Source organism: Ursus americanus, chromosome 20 (assembly GCF_024610735.1).
Source record: "Ursus americanus isolate L20-20 chromosome 20, mUrsAme1.1.p, whole genome shotgun sequence".
NCBI classification, from domain to species: domain Eukaryota; kingdom Metazoa; phylum Chordata; class Mammalia; order Carnivora; family Ursidae; genus Ursus; species Ursus americanus.
In genome coordinates, this window is record NC_142146.1 from 36031184 (window position 1) to 36037183 (window position 6000).

The 6000-nt window shown below is 53.1% G+C and overlaps 1 protein-coding gene across 2 annotated transcripts in view; it reads right to left on the reverse strand.

Annotated features, from left to right (window-relative positions):
• NMNAT3 (nicotinamide nucleotide adenylyltransferase 3) overlaps positions 1–5184 on the reverse strand; it is a 113320-nt gene extending 108136 nt beyond the window's left edge. The window contains exon 1 of one of the 2 annotated variants that reach the window (XM_045791878.2): positions 5052–5184. The gene's annotated coding sequence lies outside the window, so the exon portion shown is untranslated. The remainder of the gene's footprint in view (positions 1–5051) is intronic. The other variant, XM_045791879.2, reaches the window with a different exon arrangement.
• Between the last annotated feature and the right edge of the window lie 816 nt (positions 5185–6000).

Consider the following 6000-nt stretch of genomic DNA (forward strand, 5'->3'; position numbering starts at 1 on the left):
CCACTTCCCAGCACATGTGTGAGGCTGAGGATGGGAGCACCCAACAACATCCAAAGAGGGGCTCTGCAAACTTCAAAGGGTTAAGTAAATTGAACATTCCCATTCTTCTCCCATTTCCAAGCTACAGCACAACTACTTTTTAAAGTACGCATTCTCACAAGATTACCTCGGCAGCATAAACCACAGTTTACCAGAATTCATAGAAAAATGCCATCCACCAGTCTTCAAAGGTATATAAATGAGTATAAGGCTCTAACCAACATTTGTGGACATACTTTATACTGATTGACTAGATTTCTGCAACTGTCCCACCTTTTCACACTCTCATGGCATGCTAGGCTTCTCCTTCCTGACAGTTAACACAGTTGATAGCATGACAGTGTGTCGATGTGCTTAATTCTGCCTTTCTTAATAACCTGTCTTGTGATGTCTATGGGCCCCATGAAGGTGGCGACCGTGTCACTTTGACTCAGCATTCTAATCCCCATGACCCTGCCTGAAGAATTTATGAAAGGAAGAAAGGAGAGGGAGGCAGGGAGGGAGGACAAGGAGCCAGGCACGTGCTGGGGACCAGGAACACTTAGCCCAACAGCTGTGGAAGTGCTCACGGCCCAGCACAGGGCAAGTCGGGGTCGGCTGGAGCAGGGTGTGCCCGGCGGACGTGCCCACTGCGACCATGGACTGACTATGGGAAGGCAGGGCCAATTCAGAAAAGCTTCCCTGCAGCACACTGCGTCCCTACAGCTGCTCCAGGGACTCTGGCTTCAGGGGCAGTTCTGGTCAGGGGCAGGGACGGCAGGGAGACATGGAGATACAGACCAGACCTACACTGGACAGGAGGCCAGGCCCAGAGCTGGCACTCCTAGGGAGAAAGGACAGCTCTCATTTCCAGAAGACTCTGCCACCCTCATCCATGGCGCTTTCACCCAAAGACCCATCACTGTGAACCTTAGATTTCCCCAGATTCATACTAGCAACAGAGCGCATGCCTTTCTATTCCTATTTCCCGGACTGGGGCGGTGGGTCTGTGTGCAGGTGAGAGAGACGACGACAAGGGAGCAGACGACGACGAGGGAGCCATCAGTCCACCGCGGCTGGTTAAACACCACCATGCAGAAGCGGATGGCTAAACCAGTGGGGTAGGGGCTGCCATCCCCAGGCCTGCCCTGCAAAATGGGAGCCGTCTGTCTTCACCAGGGAACCATGATAAACGAGCAAAGACAGACACTGGTCAGGACAAGCCACTTTATTTAAGAGCTTCGACAGCCCAAAGTGATTTTACATAGAGGCATGGAAGATTTATCTAGATGATAAAATACCTGAACTTGAAAGGCACATAAATTATCATTTTGCAGGGTTTTTTCCTTTTAAGATTTCACATAGTCAAGTGCTTTAAGTAATGAATGAAATGCACATAAAGTTGACTTAATTGCACAAGAGTTGTCTGGTTAGTGTCTGCAGACAGTCTTTGCTTCTAGATGGGGCTGGGTTCAGAATCCACGCCACCCATCTGTGTCTGCGGCCTTCTGTGTCCACAGCACAGCGGGGATCATTTGGAGGACTGATAAGTAGGATAATGATAACGGCAACTATTACTGCCTGGGCACCCACCATACTCAGTCTGCTCACCGAGCATAGCACTTTGTTTACGTAGTACTCCCAACCGCCCTGGGAGTTCACACTATCGAAAGGGGGCTTCATCTACTTCCCTTTCCACCTCAAGCTTCCTAATTAAGTTCTTCGTCCCAGCTCGGCTCTTAACTAGGCAAGAGACCCTGCACAAAAGCATCCCCGACGGGAACTGAAACTACCCTCTCAAGCCATAACGGCTGCCCTGAGCCAGCAAGGTCCCCGGGACTGAGCCCACCACACGGACCCACCTGACCTTCACTGCCCACCTGCCTGTACCCACTGACCTTTGTCCCCACCTTCTCTTTATATAAACCTGGAAGTCTTTTTGGCACTTTAGCAGCAATCTTTAAGATGTTAGTCTGCCGGCTCCCCGGTGTTGGCCTCACTGAAACAAATTCCTTTCTTGTTGCACCACCATTGGTCCCTCCGCCTTTGGATTCTGTCGGCAGTGAGCTGCGGAACCTGGTCTGTTTGGGACCCCCCAGAGCCAGGTACTCCTGCATCCCTGCACTCCAGCTACACAATGATTCCCATTTTCCAGATGCAAAAACTGAGCTTTTGAGAGTTTCTACGACGCATATGAGGTCACACAAGCAAACTTATTGGACTCCAAAGCGGCGGTGTTCACCACAACCTTGCAACATACATGAAAATACTTGGCCATGAGCAAGTACTTGAAAGCACTAGCTGTTCTGCTTATCTTCATACTTTAAGATTTTATTTATTTATTAGAGAGTGAGTGCGTGAGCAGGGGGAGAAAGGGAGAGGGGGAGAGGGAGAGGGAGGGAGGGAGAGAGAGAGAGAGAGAGAGAGAGAGAGAGAGAGAGAGGGAGGGAGGGAGGAACAGACTCCCCGCTGAGCGTTCGATTCCAGGACCCTGAGATCATGACCTGAGCTGAAGTCAGGTGCTCAACTGAGCCACCCAGGCGCCCCATACGCCTTTCTTTTAATCAGCACACTTTAACACTGAGAAGTCTGCCTCCCGGGTTTATATTCATTCATTCATCTTTCATTCTGGGCCCAGTACTCTGCAGGATGCAGCATTTACCGGATTGCATTCCCCCGCTCCCAGACCAGTCTCGGGCAATTCCATACCCCTATGAAGGTCGGGGGCAGCACAGGGTGGGGGCAGCCCCTCACAGAGGACCCATACCGAGTGGTGGATTAGAAATACAACCTAAACAACACAATTTTAGATCTTTCTCACCCTGGTCCCCACCCTCTCTCTCCCTGACCCCTTAGCTTTTGCTGTGTTTCTCTGGCCAGAGTCTTCCAAGACCTCAAACTCCTGGAGGAGTTTTATCATGCAGTTTTATCATGCCTCCCCAGGAGGCCTTTTATCATGCAGAACATTCCTTTCTTTCGCCTGGGCTGAAGCTTTCCGGTAAAGCCAGAGCCACAGATAACCCAGCTCCTCAGCTAATCGCCTTGCACAGACCCTCAGAGCCACCCCCTCACCCCCACCTCCCACCCTCCCCCTGCCTGGTTTCACCAACTTTTGCCCAAAATAAGGAATAAGAACAATAGCACCAGCAGTAGTAACTTCCTACGTGTTAGGCACAGCTCGATGTGTTTTAGGTACACTAACTCATTAAATCCCATACTAATCCTCTGACCTAGGCACTATTACTATTCCTATTTCAGTTCAATTAGGGGAAGGGGGGGAGTTAATATTTCTTCAGGGCCACCTATATGCCAAGCACTGTTAAGCTTGCACAATCAGGATAAGTGACCTGCCTAGGGTCCGTCGCAGAGCTGGGAAGTAAGGAATAAGAATCTGGACCCAGGTCTGCAACTGCCTGGCCTATGGTTCCCCTTCCCTTCTCTGCAGCTGGCGTGGTCTGCAAGGGGGAACAGAGCGGCTGCACAAGGACAGCCCTCTCTCCCTCTTCCTCCAGCACCCGTCTGTTAACGTTGTCCTCTGTTTTTATTACCACTACCCACAAACGGTGCCAGACTCCCCTCTCAACTGTGTTCCCCCACTCTCTGGGCCTCCCAGCCAGATTTCATGGAGCAAATCCTAAAGCCTACAGCAACCGTGTAAACAAAGCCAAAGAAGAAACTTCCAGCCGATAACATACACGAAGAGGCCGACAGGTGTTCCCCCGAAATGCCCAACTCCTCCTAAATCCCTGTGGTTTCAAGATCTGAGGGGTGCTCGGCTAGGGATGAGAGGGTTACTGCCTCTGAGGAGGTTTTGACCAGCTGTAGGGGCTTATGCCACCAATCAAAGTGAGCAAGTACCTGATGGTTGAAGCGCTGAGCCGTATGCTTCTGGGGGCTCGTGGAACTGGCAATAACAGGTGACGCCTTTCTGGGAAATGGGCACCTGGCCGGGGAAGCAGAGGGGCATTCCCAGCAAGGCCAGAGGGTCAGAAGCCCTCCACTTGGCTCCCAGAGCACGGAGCCCACAAGCTGAAACTCTGTTGACTTCACCTGGCCCACCCTGCGAGAGCTCCAGGAGGGCAGGCCTGCCTCAGATTTCTCTCTGAACTCTCAGGGCCAGTCATAGTGAGTCCTACTTAAATGTTTCCAGAATAAATGATCAAACCAGGCATCATTTTAGAGAACAGGCTGCTTGAGAGATTCTACTCAGACAAGGGAAGAGGACTCCAAGAGAGGGGAACTGGGTTTGCTGAGAGGCAGGCACACTCTTCATAGGCCAGATCAACATCCTGCTCCATCCCGAAACGCTTACACCTGTACTTCATTAACTGACCCCGAACGCCGCTGCTAAGTCATGTAAATTCAATGGGTACGCACGGCCCTGTTTACAGAGCAGGAAGTTCGGGAACTGGCTTCCCCCAGCTCTCTACAGGCAGACCCCCCCCCCAGACCTTCCTTTCCTCAAACAAGCCACACTCTCCCCTAACAAAATGTGTTTACGCTATTGTTCTCCACCCTGGAACTGTTGCACTCGTGAAGTTGGCGCTCCAGCATCCTTCACAGATGGGGACCGCGGGTTAAACGCTCTCCCGACACCCTGCACTTGCCATCTACACAGCTCTACCACAGTTCGACCGTTTACACTGCGTGTGTAGATTATCTACTGGCTGTGGGTCTTTCCCACCGGACTGTGAACGCCAGCGTGGCGGGGACCACGTCCGTTCTCCCACCTCTGTGCGCCCAGCACATAGCCCAGTGGCAGGCACTCGGTGGCACACGATAAGTATCTACCGAATACGTCTTTGTAGCTGCAGGCGGCGAATGGGGGAAGGCGGAATCCGAACTCCGAACTCATGTCTACAGGCCTCGGGTCGGAGCCAAAGGGGTACTAGGGCTTAGGCCCACCACGCTGCGGCGAGAATGGGCGGCGCGACGGCGAACAGGGGAGGCGTTCTGGCGTCCCTCCTACCCTGGACTGCTGCCGGGCTCCGCACCCCGCCGCCACCTGTCGCCCCCGGGCGGGCGGCGCTTACCTGCGCGTGGCGGGGCTCCGCAGAGGCTCTCTGTGGGCCTCGGGGGACTGCCAGGGACTGGGTATCCGCCGCACGGAACCGGGCTCCCGGCCCGCGCGCGGTCCCGCACCGGAAGACCGCGCAGGACGCAGCCTGCTCCCCAGACGCACGGCAGTCTGAGGCCGGGCTACCCCGGGACGAGCCTGCCCCGCCCCTACGCACTGAGCTGGGGGGGGGGGGCGGGCCTAAGGTGAACTTGACCCCGCGCTCTCCGGGCGCCCCGCCGTGGGCGGAGCCAGAGGAAAAGTTAGCTCTGCGCCCCGCCCCCTCGGTGGGGGCGGTCCCTAAGGGGACCCGGCCCTGCGCCCGGCCTCTTCGAAGCCCCGCCCGCCCGCCCCAGCCCTGCTCTTGTCTACTGGTCTTTTGTGTTGTGTGCTTCTTTGCTTTTAATTGCGTTTTATTTCTTTTTTTTTTTTTTAAAGATTTTATTTATTTATGTGACAGAGAGACAGCCAGCGAGAGAGGGAACACAGCAGGGGGAGTGGGAGAGGAAGAAGCAGGCTCATAGCGGAAGAGCCTGATGTGGGACTCGATCCCGGATCGCCAGGATCACGCCCTGAGCCGAAGGCAGACGCTTTAACGACTGCGCTACCCAGGCGCCCCTTATTTCTTATTTTTATTCTCTACATTTTAAAGTTCGAATTAAAAGATATATCAAAGTAATGCATGAACACTCTTTACAAAATAAAGTTATCTAAATGTTCTTATAATGAAAGCAACAGGCCCTTCTCCCTTGCTCCCCACACAGAGCCCTTTATAACAGTTCCTCCGTTTAGTTCTTCTGAAGCACCCCCTTGTCGCTAAAAAAATAAGCTTACATAGCGATTTCTTGATTTATCTCTTGACTTTCTGCCATGTTAGAGGAGGATTTACTCTTGCTGTGCCCCTGCTTCCCTTCTCCTGACAAATT